The 17,493-nt window shown below is 46.0% G+C and overlaps 1 protein-coding gene across 2 annotated transcripts in view; it reads right to left on the bottom strand.

Annotated features, from left to right (window-relative positions):
* Positions 1-17,493, bottom strand: part of BASP1 (brain abundant membrane attached signal protein 1) — a 95,813-nt gene that overhangs the window by 58,383 nt on the left and 19,937 nt on the right. The window contains exon 1 of one of the 2 annotated variants that reach the window (XM_064375885.1): positions 4,965-5,060. The exons of the other annotated variant lie outside the window; for it this stretch is intronic. The gene's annotated coding sequence lies outside the window, so the exon portion shown is untranslated. Of the gene's footprint in view, positions 1-4,964; positions 5,061-17,493 lie in introns of those variants that run through there. 2 annotated transcript variants of the gene reach the window in all.

Genomic DNA, 17,493 nt, shown 5'->3' with positions numbered 1-17,493 from the left:
ATACTATTTCATTCTCTCTGCCTCCATTTCATCCCATTCCTGACTTCCAGGGAAAAGGAGAATGCTGTTTTAATCAGTTTCCTTCTTAGGCTTGTGGCTCCTCCAAATCACAATTAAATTATAATTGAACTATATTCTGGTGAGAAACGGACTCTCTATGGTTGATTTTTACTCTTGAGAACGTTTACCAGACACTTGTTCTCATGTGACACTTAACTAGACGTCTGTTTCAATGGATGTGGCAGGAAAGGCATTTCACAAAAGCCTTCCTTGGGCAGGCTGGGCACTGCTGGGGTTTCAAGACCACCCTTGTATTTTTCTCAAGAGAAAGTAAATGTCACCTCTTGAGTTACATTAGCATAAGCAGACCTGGAGAATTCAAGGAAAGTGGCCATCCTGACATCATGAAATGCACTTACAGACTGATTCCCATATAATGTCTCACAGAATTTCCAATATCTACCAACACAAGGGCAGTAAATAGGAACTATGATATTTGGTCCCCTTTGGGATTGAGACATCCTACTTCTAACTTAATACTCTGGGAGTCCCCAAGACTTCATTAATCAAGCTGAAAGAAAAATACAGGTGAATATACTGAAATTAGTTAGTGATGTCAATTACACTGCAAGTGTTGATTGACACTATCAGTTGTTGAAAACACTTGTAGTGTAATTGACATCACTAAGTAATTGAGACAGAGGTTGAGGAGCCCTTAGGAGCCAGCCATTGCACATTTACTCATTTTCAGACATCTTGTGTAGTTATTATTATTATTACTTCAACATAGGAATTAAATTATTATCCCAATCTTAGAATTGAAGAAAGTGAAATTCAGTGAGGTTTTAAGTAATTTGCCCAGGTGGGTACCCACTGCCAGTGTCTTTACACTATTTCCTGAGAAGCCACCCCAAAAACATTGCCCCAAAACTCATAAAGAGCACTTTAGTACTCAAAAAATTCTATTTGCAACCTCACTGTTACTTTCTACTATTTGTCCACTATAATTAAGACAAAGAGAAAAGCTCGTGTCCATGGTTTATCTAAAGTCTTGAGAGATCCAATAAATGCAAAGGATTAGGTGAACAGAGAAAATCTGATAAAGATTCCATACCCATTCTGAGAGAACATTCAAGTTGTCTTTATACCTACTCGGCGTTTTTCCTCAGCAGTTACCTGGTTTCCAGCTTACCAGCTAAGACCATCATTAAGAAGAGAAAGAAGGTGTGAAATAAGCTAAGACCATCATTAAGAAGAGAAAGAAGGTGTGAAATAAGTAGGTACAAACTACATTAAGGTAAAGGCCTGGACAAATCAAAGCATTTCTTTCAACAGAATCAGATACCAAGGGCAATTGCTTTTGACAAATAATAGTTCACAGGTCTTCTTCGGATATTTTTGAAAAAAAATTTTTACTAGAGATCACAAAAATAAGACAGAACAATGTTATAAATCCTTTATTTAGTAGACATTGTTTATTCCAGCTTGTAAAGTTCAGTAGTGCTTAATGTAAGTTTTTAAGCCTGTGAATGAACCTCTTAGCTTAATGCTCCAGGTACACTGGGATAAATGGGAAGAGAGCTTATTAAGTGAGGAAAAGGCTAGGTAGGCTTTCCCTTTCAAACACATATTTAGAAAGGAAGAAACTGATTATGTTCTAAAGACCAGTGTGAAAGCACTATAAAATAATATTCTATACCAACCAGTTTGTTTCAAGTTATTCATAAGATTTTATAGTGTGCGTATAAACACATATGTATATGTGTGCATGTGTATATACATGACATCTTGTTTTTAAAAATGGGTGTAGATTTTGCAATATTTACAAAACTACTATGATTAACACAGACATCCATTTTAGAGTGATCAAATCTCCCCCAAATGAAAGTTTCTCTCTGATGTCACACTCCACTTATCTTGACTATAGAATGAAAATGGCTTCAAATTGTTCTTCGTTGTGAAATTTAAAAATAAAGAGACAGAACCCATCACCTCTTGCATCATCAGATCCAGGAGGATTACGGATCCCGGTAAACCCAGGAGGATTAGAAGAGACCTCTAAGAATAGAGAGCCGAAATGTTTAGGGCTCTCCCATTGGGCCTTTAAACTAGGGTGATGTGAGGAGAAACGGTTCTCTTCTACACGTCACAATGGCAGGCTGAGGACCAGTTCAAGAACAGAAATGCCACTGTCATTGTTGGTGCATTTTCTCAAAAGGCTCAATTTCTCTACCTGCTAAAGCTTGGCAAAAAGCTACCTGGCTAAATGATTAAGGGAAATGATAGAAATTTTTAAATTCTGTAATAATTTTTAAAATTCGATTTAAATACTATCTCACTCAAAAACCTAAGACTTACTGAATTTGGGACATGCTGGTATATATTTGCTATTGAATTTGTTCTATATTCCAACATACCCCTCGCCAAAAACACAATCTAAAGAAAAAGAAAAAAGAAGCCCATACACGTAGCTCTCTAAATCATAATGAAACTCAATACTAAGGAGTACAGAGGGTACAATCCGTGGCACCTACAAGACAGCTAGACAGCCACCCAAGCCAGAAGATGGGCCCTGATATACTGAAGGTGGTCAATATCAAGTTCTCATCAAAAAGGACAAAAGATATGATTTCCATTGCTGCCACGTGTTATTCCACCAGGATGTACTGACGATACTTAAGCATAAAGCCCTATTAAACATAACCTACCACTGCAGAAAATTTCATATTTGGCTCCTATTTGATATACACAATAAATCCCTTTTTGGGTGGTAAAAACAACTAGCCCAAAAAGAAATCTAAATGGCCATAACCTGGAAAATAGATCATCTGAAAGAAAGTCAGCCATCAAAGGTATATCATGGCTTCTGTTAGGTAACCGGGGGAAAAAAAGGATCATTGCGAACTTAACCAGCTTCACCCCAACGGCTGCCTTCTTCCTCCCCCTATCAGTAGATTTCCATCTGGACGCCATTCGCCTTTTGGAATCCTTAACGAAACAATGAGGTAGGGGTCCAGAGAAAAACAGAAAGTGTTAGGATCCTGACAAGGTAACCATTTTCTTCTCTCTGGTTTTCGTAGGCCATCTTGTTAGAATAAACGCCAATATGTCTTAATTTTCCCCAAGTGGTGTCACTGGCGGCAACGCCCACTGACAGTTTTGAGGCCACAGTCCCTTAATCAAATGACCAACAAAGATCTGTCAAACGTTTAATTGATGCAAATTAAGAAAGCACCCTCACTGCGGTAAGATATGTTACGGGAAAAAGAACAATGAGCAGTACTAGAAAGGAAAAATCGCAGTGTGCGGGTACAAAATATTTAATCCACAATTTGCCCTCATCATCGAGGCAAATCTTAATTTTGGTCAACTGAAATCAGTAAGAAAGCAAAAGATGAGAGACGGCCTGGAAAAGAAGAAACATACACACAGGCGGGAAAAACTGTCATTGGTGTTCAAGGGTTTCCCGCAACATTTAGGGCAAACGCCTTTGTTCGTCGGCTCGGGAGGGGAGTGGGTGGCTGGATGATGGAGATGGGATGGGGCTGCCGGGCCCTCCACACCCAGCTCTCCGGCGCATGCGCGAGGCCAAGACAAAGGAATAGGTAATTACAGTCCCGATTCATTCATTTTGCCTGCAGTCCTGGGGGTCTGTTAGCCCGGGCTGTAATCCCGGGGGGAAGGGGAGAAGTCGGTCCACACCTCTATAGCACAAGGCCATTTCGATGCTAGTGTTGGGTTTTGCCTGCCCACAGTGCGAGTGGCCGCGGGGTAGACAGAGGTGTGTCAACTCTGTATAAGGTATTCAAAAATGCACACATGTGCGCTGTGCTAATTTCAACAGAGTGAAAATTACACGGGCAAAGGCTGTCCACCGAGTTCGTTTCAAGGCGGAAATGTCTCTGGGGAAGCAGATAAGGAACCCGGCCAAGCGTTCGATGAATATTCATGAAAAGAATGCGGTTTGCAGCCGCGCATTGTGCGTGCGATCGGATCCAGGATTCCGCAATTTTTATTTTTCTGGAGTTGGAGGGGGGACGGGGACTAGGGGAGCAGGAACCGGGCGTCAGGTTTCAGCGTTAGCGCTTTGGGCAAAAGCTGTTCAACCCCAACCCCGCACTCCCAGCCTGGCTGAGCCTCGCTAAGGCCGCGCGCTGTCAGGTTCAAGCCCACACCCCCCGGGCCGGGACCGGGGCCGGGGCCCAGGGCGGAGGCGCCCTGCGCATTCTTGGAACAGAAGGCTCGAAAAAGCAAATCGCTCCAAGGCAGCCCACGGGTTAGTAAGAAGGCAGCAATTCCGCCACCGATGAGGCTGGGGCTCCGATCTGCTCGGGAGGTGCTTCCAAGTGCACGTTGCCGTGTGAACCTCGTATTCCTTGGCCACCAGAACCAAGATCCCGGAGTCCCACGGGTCGGGAAAACCCGTTTGCCAAAGCAAAAACCGGCCCCTTCCTTCGGATCGAGCCAGATTCCCTGTCTTCTTTCTCCCTAGACTCCCGCCCCACCCCACCCCCCACCCTCCATCTTTGGCGGCTGCGCCCCTCGCCCCGAGCGCTTTCTCCCGGGATGGTAAGGGCTCCGATGACAGAAGCGCTCCTTTCAGCCCACAGAACCGTCTCCCCGGGACTCCACGCGCTTAGGGCGTTTCGCATTCGGCAATTCGTCCCTCACCCGCAGCTTCTCTCCCCGACAGCCCCCTCCCCCCAGCTCCGCTTACCAGCCTCGCCGCCCCCCTCGCCCTCCCCACCCTGCGAGCGGCCGAAGCCGCCCACTTCGGGGCCCCCCGTCACCCGGGATCCCCGAAGCGCACAGAGGGACCCCCAGGCCCTCGCCGTCTACTGCCTGCCCACACCCCTGCTGCCCGCTTTGCTGAGGGAGAGCCGGGGGCTGCGGGGCGGGGCGGGGCGGGGGACGGAGGCCCCCGGGTCCGCGGCGGCACGGGGCCACAGGGCGCGCCTCCTTACCGGCTCTGGGTGCCTGTACAGCCCCTAGGTGAGCGCGGTGCCGCCGAGGGGCCGGGGTCGCTGGCCTCGTCTGGCTGGTGCCTGGCCTCTGGCGGAGGCTCTCTCCCGGCTCGACGGCGGAGCCCGGAGCGAGGAGCCAGTTGGAGCGCTGCCGCCGCCGTCGTCGCCGCTGCCGCTACTGCCGCCGCCGCCGCCGCTGCAGCCTCTGCATTTCTCGCGCTCGCTCCCCCTCCCCTTCCTGCCCAGAGCCCTCCCCCCGCGCGTCCGCCCGCCCAGCCTCCCTCCTCCCGCGCTCCCCGCCCGCCTCTTTCCCCTCCCTCCAGCCCGGTGCCCCGCCCGCCTCCCCTCCACTCCCTCCAGCTCGGGGCTCCCCACCCCCTGCACTCCCTCTCCTCCCTCCCTATCCCTCCCTCCGGCGCAGACCCTCCCCTCTCCTCCAGCCCCAACACGCCCGGCTCCACTTTACTCCCCCCAGTTCTGGGCCCCCACCTCCCCTCCCCTCCAGCACAGTCACCCCCATTTCTCTCCTCTCCTCCATCCTGATCCCTCCCTTCCCCCCACCTCTCCCCCCTCCCTCCAACCCAGTGCCCCGCCAACGTTTCCTAACTGCCCTCTATTCAGATCCCCCATCCGCCTCCCCTCTCCTCCCCTCCATTCCGGTGCCCCCCTTCCCCCTTCCCCCTTCCCTCTTCCCCCGCCGCGCCTGGGCTGTCCGTGGGCTCCTCTCTTTCTCTCTCTCTCTATCCTCTCTCTCTCTCTCTCTCTCTCTCTCTCTCTCTCTCTCTCTCTCTCTCTCTCTCTCTCTCTCACCCCGCTTCTCATTTACTCGGAACAGTTGGAGAAGTGCTCGGGCTGTCGCTCAGACTTAGGGAGCTGCCTCGAGGTGATGCCTGACGCCCCTGGACACCAGCTACCCTTCTCAGACCCCAGTCCCGCCTGCTCCCGACGTTGGCTGCGATTCCGCTACCCCCGCAGGCAGCGAGGTTGGGGTGAGCCCCAGCTGCAGGCGCGTCTGGGCGGCATCGTTGAAAACGAATTGCGCACCTCGGGCGGCTCCGCACCTGCACCCGCACCCGCAGCCGCACCCGCGGGGCTGAGCCCCGAAGGCTGGCGCGGCCCTCAAGGTCCAGCTGGCGGGGCGAGCCACGTCGCCCCTCGGAGGATGCTCTCGGGACTTGGGAGAGGAAAGAGGGAAGAGAAGAGGGGAAAGGGACCGTCGATGTTTCTGATGTCCGTGCTTTCGTGGAGGCCACCAATACTGAGAAGACGGGGTTGCCCGAGGCAGCCTGCACGCCGCTGCCCGCGAGCGCTCGAGTCCAAGCTGCGGCCAACCGCGGCGTGGCCGGGTGCCCTGGGGGGCGGACACCTGGCATAGCACCGGGACACAGAATAGCCACCGGGGTTGGGAGATGCGTTCACTTTGCTTACCTATTGGCAAGAGGGACATGCAAAAATAATGTAACGTGACATCGTTGACAACGGTAGCTCTTTGATTAGACAAAAGCCCATTTTACCTTCCCGCAAAAGCCATTTGACGCCTTTGGAACTTTTATTTGCGGCATTTTGGCGCCCTCTGGCTGTGTTTGGATGGCTTTCATGCTCGCCAGCGTCCCAGCAAAGAAAACATCGATTGAGTTGCAGGTTGTCCTCAGGATGGTTCTGCCCTTGTGACCTGGGCGCGAATTCAGGGACAGGGTCGCCCTCCAGAACCGGAGCGACAAACTGTAACCATACTTAGGGAGGTAGACGTCAAAGGCAAGTGCAGCTGTATTCATCCGGGTAAAGGTAAGTGCATTTTCACTAAACAGGAAAATTAACTTCTCATAATTTTAACTTACATATTTAAATTAAGCAAAGTGGCAATGTCTACCCAACCGCACTAGCGATTTTGCAGCGGTTACGTTTGACCACCCTGCTGTACACATTTACGGGTGGGAAGCAGTACCAAATTAGATTAATACATGCAAGCTGGAAATGTTCACATTTAAACCAAAGGTAAGAAAAAAATGAGAACTGTTTGTTTGTTTGTTCCTTTTTCTCTTTCTGCCATTTAAAGTAAAATTTAAAAGTTAGTGTGGTAAAATAAACAGGGGATGCAAATTACAAATGAGGTTGCCTCCAAAACTTTTTATTCTTTTGAACATTTATTTCCCTCACACCAGTACACCATCTATAAAGCTAAACGCAGGATGCAGATTTTCACAACCTCCTTTTGAGGACAGATAATGCTTTGTTTAGGAGGTGTCCTACGCACGTAGAATGATTGGCATTCATTGCTAGCCTCTACCAGCAGCCAGTACCACCCTCTACACACACCACCAGTACTAGCACCAGTTGTGACAACCAAAAATGTCTCCAGATATTGCCAAATGTCTCCTGGGAGGCAAAATCACTCTGGGTTGAAAACCACTGAGCTATATTTTCAGCCTTTATGAGCAAGTCTCTAGGTTTTTACCCTATTGAATTACATGAATATTTGCAATGTTATGCTCAAGGCATTTTCTGAGTTTGTTAGAGGAGCTGCGGACTTGTTCAATTAGCATTCAGGGTTTTTATTCTTGTGATCTTCCAGGCGTGTAAATCATCTTAAAATTGGCAAATAGATTTTCTCATTGTTTTTGCAGTATAAGCCTGTGGATGTTATCTTCCTTCTCTATTCTCTTTCTCCAATTTTTCCAAAAAAGAAAAGAAAGACAACATAAAAATTAATGTTTAGTACCTTCGGCACTTCCAGCTAAATTTTCATGATGGAGAAAACAAGCCTTTCAAAGGTGTGATTGGAATACAGATCATAGGTTACCATAGAAACCAGAGGCAAAAGCTTACACCAATGAGAAGTGTGGGTCTCCTTCATTTTGTCTTCCATCAGATTTAGTTGTTCTCTTTAAAGTTTTTTTTTAAAGGGTGGTGAGAATTCATCTTCATGATATAAAGATGCAATTGACTGATAGTGCTATTAATCTTAAGAATAGAATCTTTTACGGAATTTGTAGGCTTGCACCAAATGATTGCCAAGATGTTACATCTCAATGCAACTATATTACTACATAAAATTCAATTTGGTGATGTTCGTAGTCTCATTTTTAGTTGGTTGTTCATCTAACATCATACATTTTTAATATGTATGCTCTTTAAAACAATTTTTTGAACACACACTTGGGGAATAAATGAATAAACTTTTAAAGTTCTGAATGTTAGAACACTGTTAACATTAACTATTGTGGATGTATCTGTTTAGATTATAGACTAATGAACTTGGGAACAAATGTTAAGGGTGTAATTAATGGTGAATTTAATTAGCTTTCCCCATTACAATCATGAAAAAAAGACTGCTTTACTCTCCAAATGGAATGAATATATTTTCAACAAACAAAACTGGATTTCATCAGTTATAAACTAAATTCCATTGTCATTTTTAATTGCCTGCATAACTTGCTCCAGGAAAGCATACCCTGCATTATGAAAATCTTTATCCAAAAGATGAATTATTCTATGATTGCTGGTTTTTTCCTACAAGATTTGTCATTGCTTGCAGTATAATGGACTCATTGTCACTTAAATTACTAGTCAGTTTACAAAAATTTCCATGTGTGTTCAGCTTTTCAAATTGTATCTATTGTGTCAACTACAACACCTACAATAGATTATTACACAGACCTCATCAAGTCTCAAAACCTCACTCTTAACCTTCCCTTTCCCCACCTCCCACATCATCCAAGGCCTAGCATCTTTCTCAGTTCCCCATCCTTTCCTCTTAAATGCTAAAAAGATGATTAAAATCTCAAGTAAAAGATGTAGAGCGAGAATGAGCCAGAAGCATGGTGACCTTAGTGTCACCCGAGTGTGACTCTAGCCACTTTTGCTTGACATCCTTCTGGATATCTTCTGTTCAAAGCCACTGCTTTTAATCCAAACCCTCAGAAACCCATTTAGAGAATTGGAAAGTAAATTAGCTCTACTGGTAAGTTTTCAGTGGAAGACCAACTTGCTGCAATTTGTTTATAAAATCTCACCTGCAAATTTCAAGCAAAAGGCCAGATGGTATTACTACAGATGAAAGTGTACAGTTTTTTTCCCCCTTAAATATATTTATAATTTTTTAACCAAAGAAAATATTGAAATCTATTCATCTTTCTTCCTTCCTACTCCCAGCCCTACCTGGTTATTACAACCTCACCTTTCACACAGCAAAGTGAAAGGACTTCCTTTGTTTAAATCTGCCCCAATCAGGGGCTATTTTGCTATCCAGAGGACAACTGGAATATCTGGAGGCATTTTTGGCTGTCACCATGGTGGGCTAAAGGGTGAGGAGGAAAAGGTGCTATGGCTCTAGTGGGTAGAAACCAGGGCTGCTGCTAAGCACCCCGCAACGCACACAGCACAACCCCGCGACAGTCATCTGGGCCTCAGCAATGGCAAGGTTGAGAAACCCAGGTTTCAATGAGCATAACGTTGCTGCCTCGTTGGAAGATGCCTCATCTTTTTTTTTCTAAGAGCGCATGCTGCCGAGAGAAGCTGCCTCTTGCTGTGGTTTATGGTATCTTCAGCAGGGCAGCAGGCTTGGAGGCACAAAATTTAATGGAGAATTCCCTTTTAACAAGGGCCTGCAATGCACAGTGCACGCTGAGCAGCACCGTTCTCCGCACTAACACAAATTGAGGCAATAATTTCAAGAGGAATGTCAAAGATTCAAAACAGGGATTTAGAATTCCATTTCCTGTTACCCACACCTAGTAACTGGAAGAAAATGACTTAACCTCGATTCCCTATTGAATTTCCTCTTCATGTACTGTAAAAAGATAGCTGGGAAACCTGAGCAAACATTTGTTTACTACGAAGCACCGGACTTGAAATGGAAGGGACAGCCTGGCCTGGGAGCTACGTTAGGAACATTTGCCCAAGATAGAGGCAGATAAAAGCAATCCTGTCTACCTAAACAGCTCATTCCCAACCCCCTTCTCCCTTTCATACACTCTAATTCCTCCACCTGTTCTTTGAGTCCCAAAATGCATTTCCAGTCACCAGCATTCTTTTTCTTTCTTTCTCTCTTTTTTTTTTTTTTATGATGGAGTCTCGCTCTGTCGACCAGCCTGGAGTGCAATGGTGCAATCTCAGCTCACTGCAACCTCTGCCTCCCAGGTTCAAGCTATTCTCCTGCCTTGGCCTCCCAAGTAGCTGGGACTACAGGCACACGCCACCATGCCCGGCCAATTCTTTTTGCATTTTTAGTAGAGACGGAGTTTCACCATGTTAGCCAGGATGGTCTCAATCTCCTGACCTTGTGATCCGCCCACCTCAGCCTCCCAGAGTGCTGGGATTATAGGCGTGAGCCACTGCGCCCTGCCCAACATTTTCTAGTAAGAAAATACATAAAATTGTCAGAGGTATTTAAACCATTGTGATTCCATCTTGAGTAGGGGCTGGGTAAAGTAAGGCTGAGAGCTACTGGGCTGCATTCCCAGGAAGTTAAGCCTTCTAAGTCACAGGATGAGATACAGGTCTCCAAGACCTTGCTGATAAAACAGGTTGCCATAAGGAAGCTGGTCAAAGTCCACCAAAACCAAGATGGCAACAAAAGTGACCTCTGATTGTCCTCATTGCTCCCACCAGTGCCATGACAGTTAACAAATACCATGGCAACATCAGGAAGTCATCCTATATGGTCTAACAAGGGGAGGAACACTCAGTTCCCGGAATTGCCCACTATTTCCCCCGAAAACTCACGAATAATCCACCTCTTGTTTAGAATATGATCAAAAAATAACTATAAGTATCTTTAGCCAAGCAGCCCATGCCGCTGCTCTGCCAAAGGAGTAGTCATCTTTGTCATCTTTATTCGTTTTTTTTTTTTTTTTTTTGAGAGAGAGTCTCACTCTTTCACCCAAGCTGGAGTGCAGTGGTGCGATCTCAGCTCATCGCAACCTTCACCTCCAGGGTTCAAGCGATTCTCCTGCCTCAGCTTGCCGAGTAGCTGGGATTACAGGCACACACCACCATGCCCGGCTAATTTTTGTATTTTGAGTAGAGACAGGATTTCACCATGCTAACTCTGCTCTTTTGATAAACTCTCTAAGACTCCCAAACAGATGCCATAACCCTCTTGCTTTTCGACCCTAGCAATCTCCTACTCAGATAAGTACAACTCAGGGTCAGAAAGAATGATTTCTTCCCACAGGAAGAAAGTAAGATGATAAGAAATAAGAGAGCCAGGTTTGAACAAACAAGCAAAACCCAGCTACTGTGTCAATAGTTTTCAGGGAAACAGAATGGCATGTATGAAAATGAGGTAAATGGGCCAGGCGTGGTGGCTCAAGCCTGTAATCTCAGCACTTTGGGAGGCTGAGGTGGGTGGATAACCTGAGGTCAGGAGTTTGAGACCAACCTGACTAATATGGAGAAACCCTATCTCTATTAAAAAATACAAAAATTAGCTGGGTGTGGTGCCATGTGCCTATAATCCCAGCTATTTGGGAGGATGAGGCAGGAGAATCGCTTGAACCTGAGAGGTGGAGGTTGGGGTGAGCCGAGATCACATCATTGCACTCCAGCCTGAGCAACAAGAGCGAAACTCTGTCTCAAAAAAAAAAAAGATGGGGTAAATGAACATACGATGTACCAGGGTACTTGACAAGACAAGGAATTCATGGTCACTGTCTTGAAGCCTCAGTGCACCTGGAAAAACTTGGGCAGAAAAAGAAAAGCAATTTCATGTAATTAAGATGTTAACATTATCACAATCAAACACTAGGGAACTTGTCAAAAACAACTTCTTAGATGCCTCTAGCAAGTTGCTGAACAGTTTGTAGAGACCGTCCCATTGATGTTACAAATAAAACCCTGGGAAATACCCCAGACTGCTAAGAGTGGATGTCGCTGGGAACTGGTGTCATTTCAGAGGTGGGATAGAGGATAGCTTAGCTTTCCTTCCATGTTATAAAATTCTATGTTGAACGAATGTTTTTGCAATGACCATTTGTCACTTTGGTACTCAGAACATACAATGTTAGGAGTCGCCCAGGATTCCTGTTCAGGGCTAGGAAATCACTCATTGAAGCCTGCCTTTTTATCAGCTCTCCCTGGGCTGCTTTTTTTTTTTTTTTTTTTTTTTTTTAAGCAAGGGCGTTTTTTGTTTGTTTTGTTTTGAAATGGAGTCTTGCTCTGTGTCACCCAGGCTGGAGTGCAGTGGCACTATCTCAGCTCACCGCAACCTCCGCCTCCCTGGTTCAAGCAATTCTCCTGCCTCAGCCTCCCGAATAGCTAGGATTACAGGTGCCCGCCAACATGCCCGGCTAATTTTTGTGTTTTTAGAGGAGACGGGGTTTCACCATGTTGTCCAGGCTGGTCTCAAACTCCTGACTCAGGTGATCTGCCTGCCTCCACTTTCCAAATTGCTGGGATTACAGGTGTGGGCTACCAAGCCCAGCCCCCGGACTGGTTTTTTTGCTTTTTGTTTTTTGTTTTTTTGAGATGGAGTTTCACTCTTGCGGCCCAGGCTAGAGTGCAATGACACCATCCCAGCTCACCGCAACCTCCACCTTCCAGGTTCAAGTGATTCTCCTGCCTCAGCCTCCCAAGTAGCTAGGATTACAGGCATGTGCCACCATGCCCGGCTAATTTGAATTTATAGTAGAGACAGGGTTTCACCATATTGGTCAGGCTGGTCTCTAACTCCCAACCTCAGGTGTTCTTTTGCCTCAGCCTCCCAAAGTGCTGGGATTACAGGCGTGAGCCACCGCGCCCAGCCTCTTTTTAATACCATACATCTGCTTCCTACATCTTTCTGCTTCTTCATCTTACAACGAGTGACTCCACGCGAGTGAAGAATGGAGCCAAAACCCTGGCACTTCTTTTTTGACTTTGTGGCATTATTTCCACTCATTTTGACCTCAGAGCAAATAGAAAGATATTCCACGCCTGGTGCAGGTCTCCAGTCCGCTTCTAGTGCAAAGGAACCCCTCTCTAGCGTTGTTCATTTTAAGGTTATTGATCAAATGAGTAGCGCTTACAGAAAAAGAATATTTTAGCCTATCGGTAGCTCCTACCTTCTCCATTCATATATTAACCTACTTTTTGTATTAATGAGCCCACAACACAAACACAAAGTTCTGTTTTCCACACAACATTCTTTTTTGTGTTTTTCTCAGTATCCCTGAATGATCTTCTGTGACACAGCATTGCTGCTGAATCAGGACTATGCTGATTTTTATGACTTTTGTCCTCCAATAAAATTAAATAAATTCAGTGCAACCAAGAGCTTCAACACCAAGGCACCCTAAAACCTTTTTTTGTTGGGGGGGAGGGCAGTAAACATAGAGTCTCACTTTATTGCGCAGGATGGTCTCAAACTCCTGCCTCAAGCAATCCCCCTGCCTCAGCCTCCCAAGGTGCTGAGATTGCAGGCATGAGCCACCACGCCTGACCATTACAACTTTTTATAGGTACAAAATGGTTTTAAGGTGCATATATTTAATTGCTGGTAAGGTTAGACTTTGTTTTTCCAGTGTTGGTACACTGTTTGGGTTTGGTCTACTGTAACTGTATCAGTCTCCTATGAAAGGGTTAATTCCAGTTTTATGAATAAAAGTCCTCTAACTGACCATCTTTTTTTTTTTTTTTTTGAGACAGAGTCTCACTCTGTCACCAGGCTGGAGTGCAGTCGCACGATCTCGACTCACTGCAACCTCCACCTTCCTGGTTCAAGCGATTCTCCTGCCTCAGCCTCCCAAGTAGCTGGGATTATAGGCACACACCACCATGCCCAGCTAATTTTTGTGTTTTTAGTAGAGACAGGGTTTCACCATGTTGGCCAGATGGTCTCGATCTCTTGACCTCGTACTCCACCCGCCTTGGCCTCCCAAAGTGCTGAGTTTACAGGTGTGAGCCACTGTGCCTGGCCACTGTCCATCTTTTTGACAATCGTGTTTTAAATGCGAAAATTGATCTGGTTCTTACACATGAGTTCTCTTTCACATATGTTGAACTCCACTGGAACATGACTAGGGAGATGGTACATCTTAGTGGTTAAGTGGACAAGCTTGGTGAGTAGGTAGTAATGGGTTAAAATCCTAACATTTTAATGGAAGTTAAAATCCTCCATTTTCTATCTTTGTGAGTTTGAGCACATTTCTTCATCTCTCTAACCTAATCTTTTCACCTGGAAATCAGGAATGTTACCAGCTTTCTTGGGCTATTCTAAGAGTTATATAAGAAAATGTATGTAAAGCCCTTAGCCAAGTCACACAACACACTCAGAAAATGTGCTGTGAAGATGATTTTATAGCGCCACCAATAGGACCATTAAGGGAAAGATAAAACTAGAACCAAGTACTGAATATGGGGCTGGGCGCGGTGCACACCTGTAATGCCAGCACTTTGCGGGGCTGAGGCGGGAGGATCACCTGAGGTCAGGAGTTCGAGACCAGCTTGGCTAACATGGCAAAACCTCATCTCTACCGAAAATACAAAAATTAGTCAGGTGTGGTGGCTGGCACCTGTAATCCCAGCTACTCAGGAGGCTGAGGTGGGAGAATCGCCTGAACCTGGGAGGCAGAGGTTGCAGTGAGCCGAGATCATGCCACTGCACTCCAGCCTAGGCAACAGAGCAAGACTCTGCCTCAAAAAAAAAAAAAAAGAACTAAGTACTTAATCTGAAAGGATAGAAGGAAGGCACAGAGAGTTATCGTGGAAAACCTGAAGTATGTTGCTATGTTTGCACAAGGAATTTAGCTCTCAGCTTCCTGGCAGGCAAGAAAAAAATATTAAAACATGGACTATTTAACTCCTATTATCCAGTAAAAGAAAATCTTTCCAATGTGTCAGGAAGGGCAAATCTTATCAGTCAACTTTGAGAGGGCTGTATTGATATATCCCTTTTTGTAAGGGTTACTGAATTTTTCTTTTCTTTTTGAGACTCAGTTTTGCTATGTTGCCCACACTGAAGTGCAGTGGTGCTAACTCAGCTCACAGCAACCTCTGCCTCCCAGGTTGAAGTGATTCTCCTGCCTCAGCCTCCATAGTAGCTGGGATTATAGGCATCCACCACTACGCCCAGCTAATTTTTTGTATTTTTAGTAGAGACAGAGTTTCATCACCACTACGCCCAGCTCATTTTTTGTATTTTCACTAGAGACGGAGTTTCACCATGTTGGTCAGGCTGGTCCTGACCTCAGGTGATCCACCTGCCTCAACCTCACAAAATGCTGGGATTACAGATGTTCGCCACCGCGCCCAGGCTGAATTTCTTAAAGTCGATTTTTTGTGAATATTTTTACTAGCGATCAAGAAATGTTCTCATCAGGCCTTATATGATATGGATGTGCTTTGGCTTTTTGTGTTCCCATCCAAATCTCGAATTGTAATCCCCAGGTGTTGAGGGAGGGACCCAGCGGGAGGTGACTGGGTCACAGGGTGGTTTCTCCCATGCTATTGTTGTGATAGTGAGTGAGTTCTCATGAGGTCTGATGGTTTTGTAAGTGTTTGGTAGTTCCTCTCTTGCTAATTTTTTTGTATTTTTAGTAGAGCCAGGACTACCTGAGGTCAGGAGTTCGAGACCAGCCGTACCAACATGGAGAAATCCTAGCTCTACTAAAAATACAAAAAAATTAGCTGGGCGTGGTGGTAAGTGCCTGTAATGCCAGCTACTCAGGAGGCTGAGGCAAGAGAATTGCTTGAACCGGGGAGGTGAAGGTTGCAGTGAGCCGAGATCTCGCCATTGCACTCCAGCTTGTGTGACAAGATCGAAACTCCCTCTCAAAAAAAAAAAAAATCTGTTTGAGGGCCTGCAAATTGCTGGGGGAAGCCCCAGAGGCAGGAAGCATAGAGAAAGAAAGAGGCAACCTGGGCCAGGAGGATTTTTGAGGGCAGTTGTTCCCCAGCAACTCCCTGGACCCACCCAGAAGCACCCTAAGTGGCTCCTGGAGAACACTGGGAGGAGACCCAAACTGGAAGATCAGGGACCTGACGTCTGCATAGAGCTCCTTCTGGGATGGGGATGCTGGAGCCCCCAGCTGAGGGTGGGGAAGTGGAATGAACCTACAGAACACACGTAACTTCTGGTATAAAGAATGCCACCCACTGCATAAACCTGTTTGTCACTATATTTCTTCCTTTTTTTTTTTTTTTTTTGGAGACAGAGTCATTCTGTGGCCCAGGCTGGAGTGCAGTGGTGCAATCTCGGCTCACGACAATCTCCACCTCCTGGGTTCCAGCGACCCTCCTGCCTCAGCCTCTGGAGCAGCTGGAATAACAGGCGCCCGCCACCACACCTGGCTAGTTTTTTTGTATTTTTAGTAGAGACGGGGTTTTGCTATATTGGCCAGGCTGGTCTCAAACTCCTGACCTCAGGTGATCCACCCACCTCAGCCTCCCAAAGTGCTGGGACTACTTTTTGGACAAAGTCTCTCTCTGTCACCCAGGCTGGAGTGCAGTTGCTCGATCTTGGCTCACTGCAACCTCCACCTCCCAGGTTCAAGCGATTCTCATGCCTCAGATTTCCAAGTAACTGGGATTATTTTTAGTAGAGACAGGGTTTCACCATGCTGGCCAGGCTGGTCTTGAACTCCTGACCTCAGATGATCCACTCACCTCAGCCTCCCAAAGTGCTGGGATTACAGGTGTGAGCCAACACGCCCGGCCCTGACATATTTTCATACTTTTTTTTTTTTAGAGACAGAGTCTCACTCTCTCTTCCAGGCTGGAGTACAGTGGTGAGATCTCAGCTCACTGCAACCTCCGCCTCCTGGGTTCAAGCAATTCTCCTGCCTCAGCCTACAGAATATCTGGGATTACAGGCACCTGCCAATCACACCTGGCTAATTTTTTTGTATTTTAGTAGAGACAGCATTTCACCATGTTGCCCAGGCTGGTCTTGAACTCCTGAGCCTGAGCAATCCACCCACCTTGGCCTCCCAAAGTGCTAGGATTACCGGCGTGAGCCACTGTGCCAACCGACATGTGTTTTTAAGATCAATTGAAAACTAAGTTTAAGCACAGAGGCCATGCCTTCAAAAAATATAGAGTCTGATAGAGATGCTGATAATCTAGAGCAGAAGTCAGCAGCATTTTTCATGAAGGGTCAAATAGTGAATATATTTGGCTTTGAAAGCCATGAGATTTCTGTTGACACTACCCACCGTGCCACTGTACCAGGAAAGCAACCACAGACAATGTGTCAACAAGTGGACATGGCTGTGCTCCAATAAAACTTTATTTACATAGCACGTAGCAGGTCACTCTGGACACAAGGGCAGCAGTTTGCCCATTCCTGATCTATATCATTAATAATTTATTCCTGCTAAAATCACTCCTAAACTATAATTATGTGAGTTTGAAGGCTCCTTTCAAAGAATTCAAATTGCTTTAATATGTGTTATCTTCCCTACCTTAGGAAATTATTTGGAAGCAACAAATAAATGGAGAAAAAAGAGTTCTCTAATTTTTGAACATGTCATTTAGAGAATTTCATGTGAATATTTCTACATTCTCAAGTCATCCCTTTTTCTTTTTGCTAAGGTTAACTCTGTATATTCTT

The sequence above is a fragment of the Aotus nancymaae genome, unplaced genomic scaffold (genome assembly GCF_030222135.1).
Source record: "Aotus nancymaae isolate 86718 unplaced genomic scaffold, 86718_ANA_hifiasm-v0.15.2.pri h1tg000014l, whole genome shotgun sequence".
In the NCBI taxonomy this organism is placed as follows: Eukaryota; Metazoa; Chordata; class Mammalia; order Primates; family Aotidae; genus Aotus; species Aotus nancymaae.
Note: the sequence above shows the minus strand (reverse complement) of the source record. Positions and strands in the feature narration are given on the sequence as shown.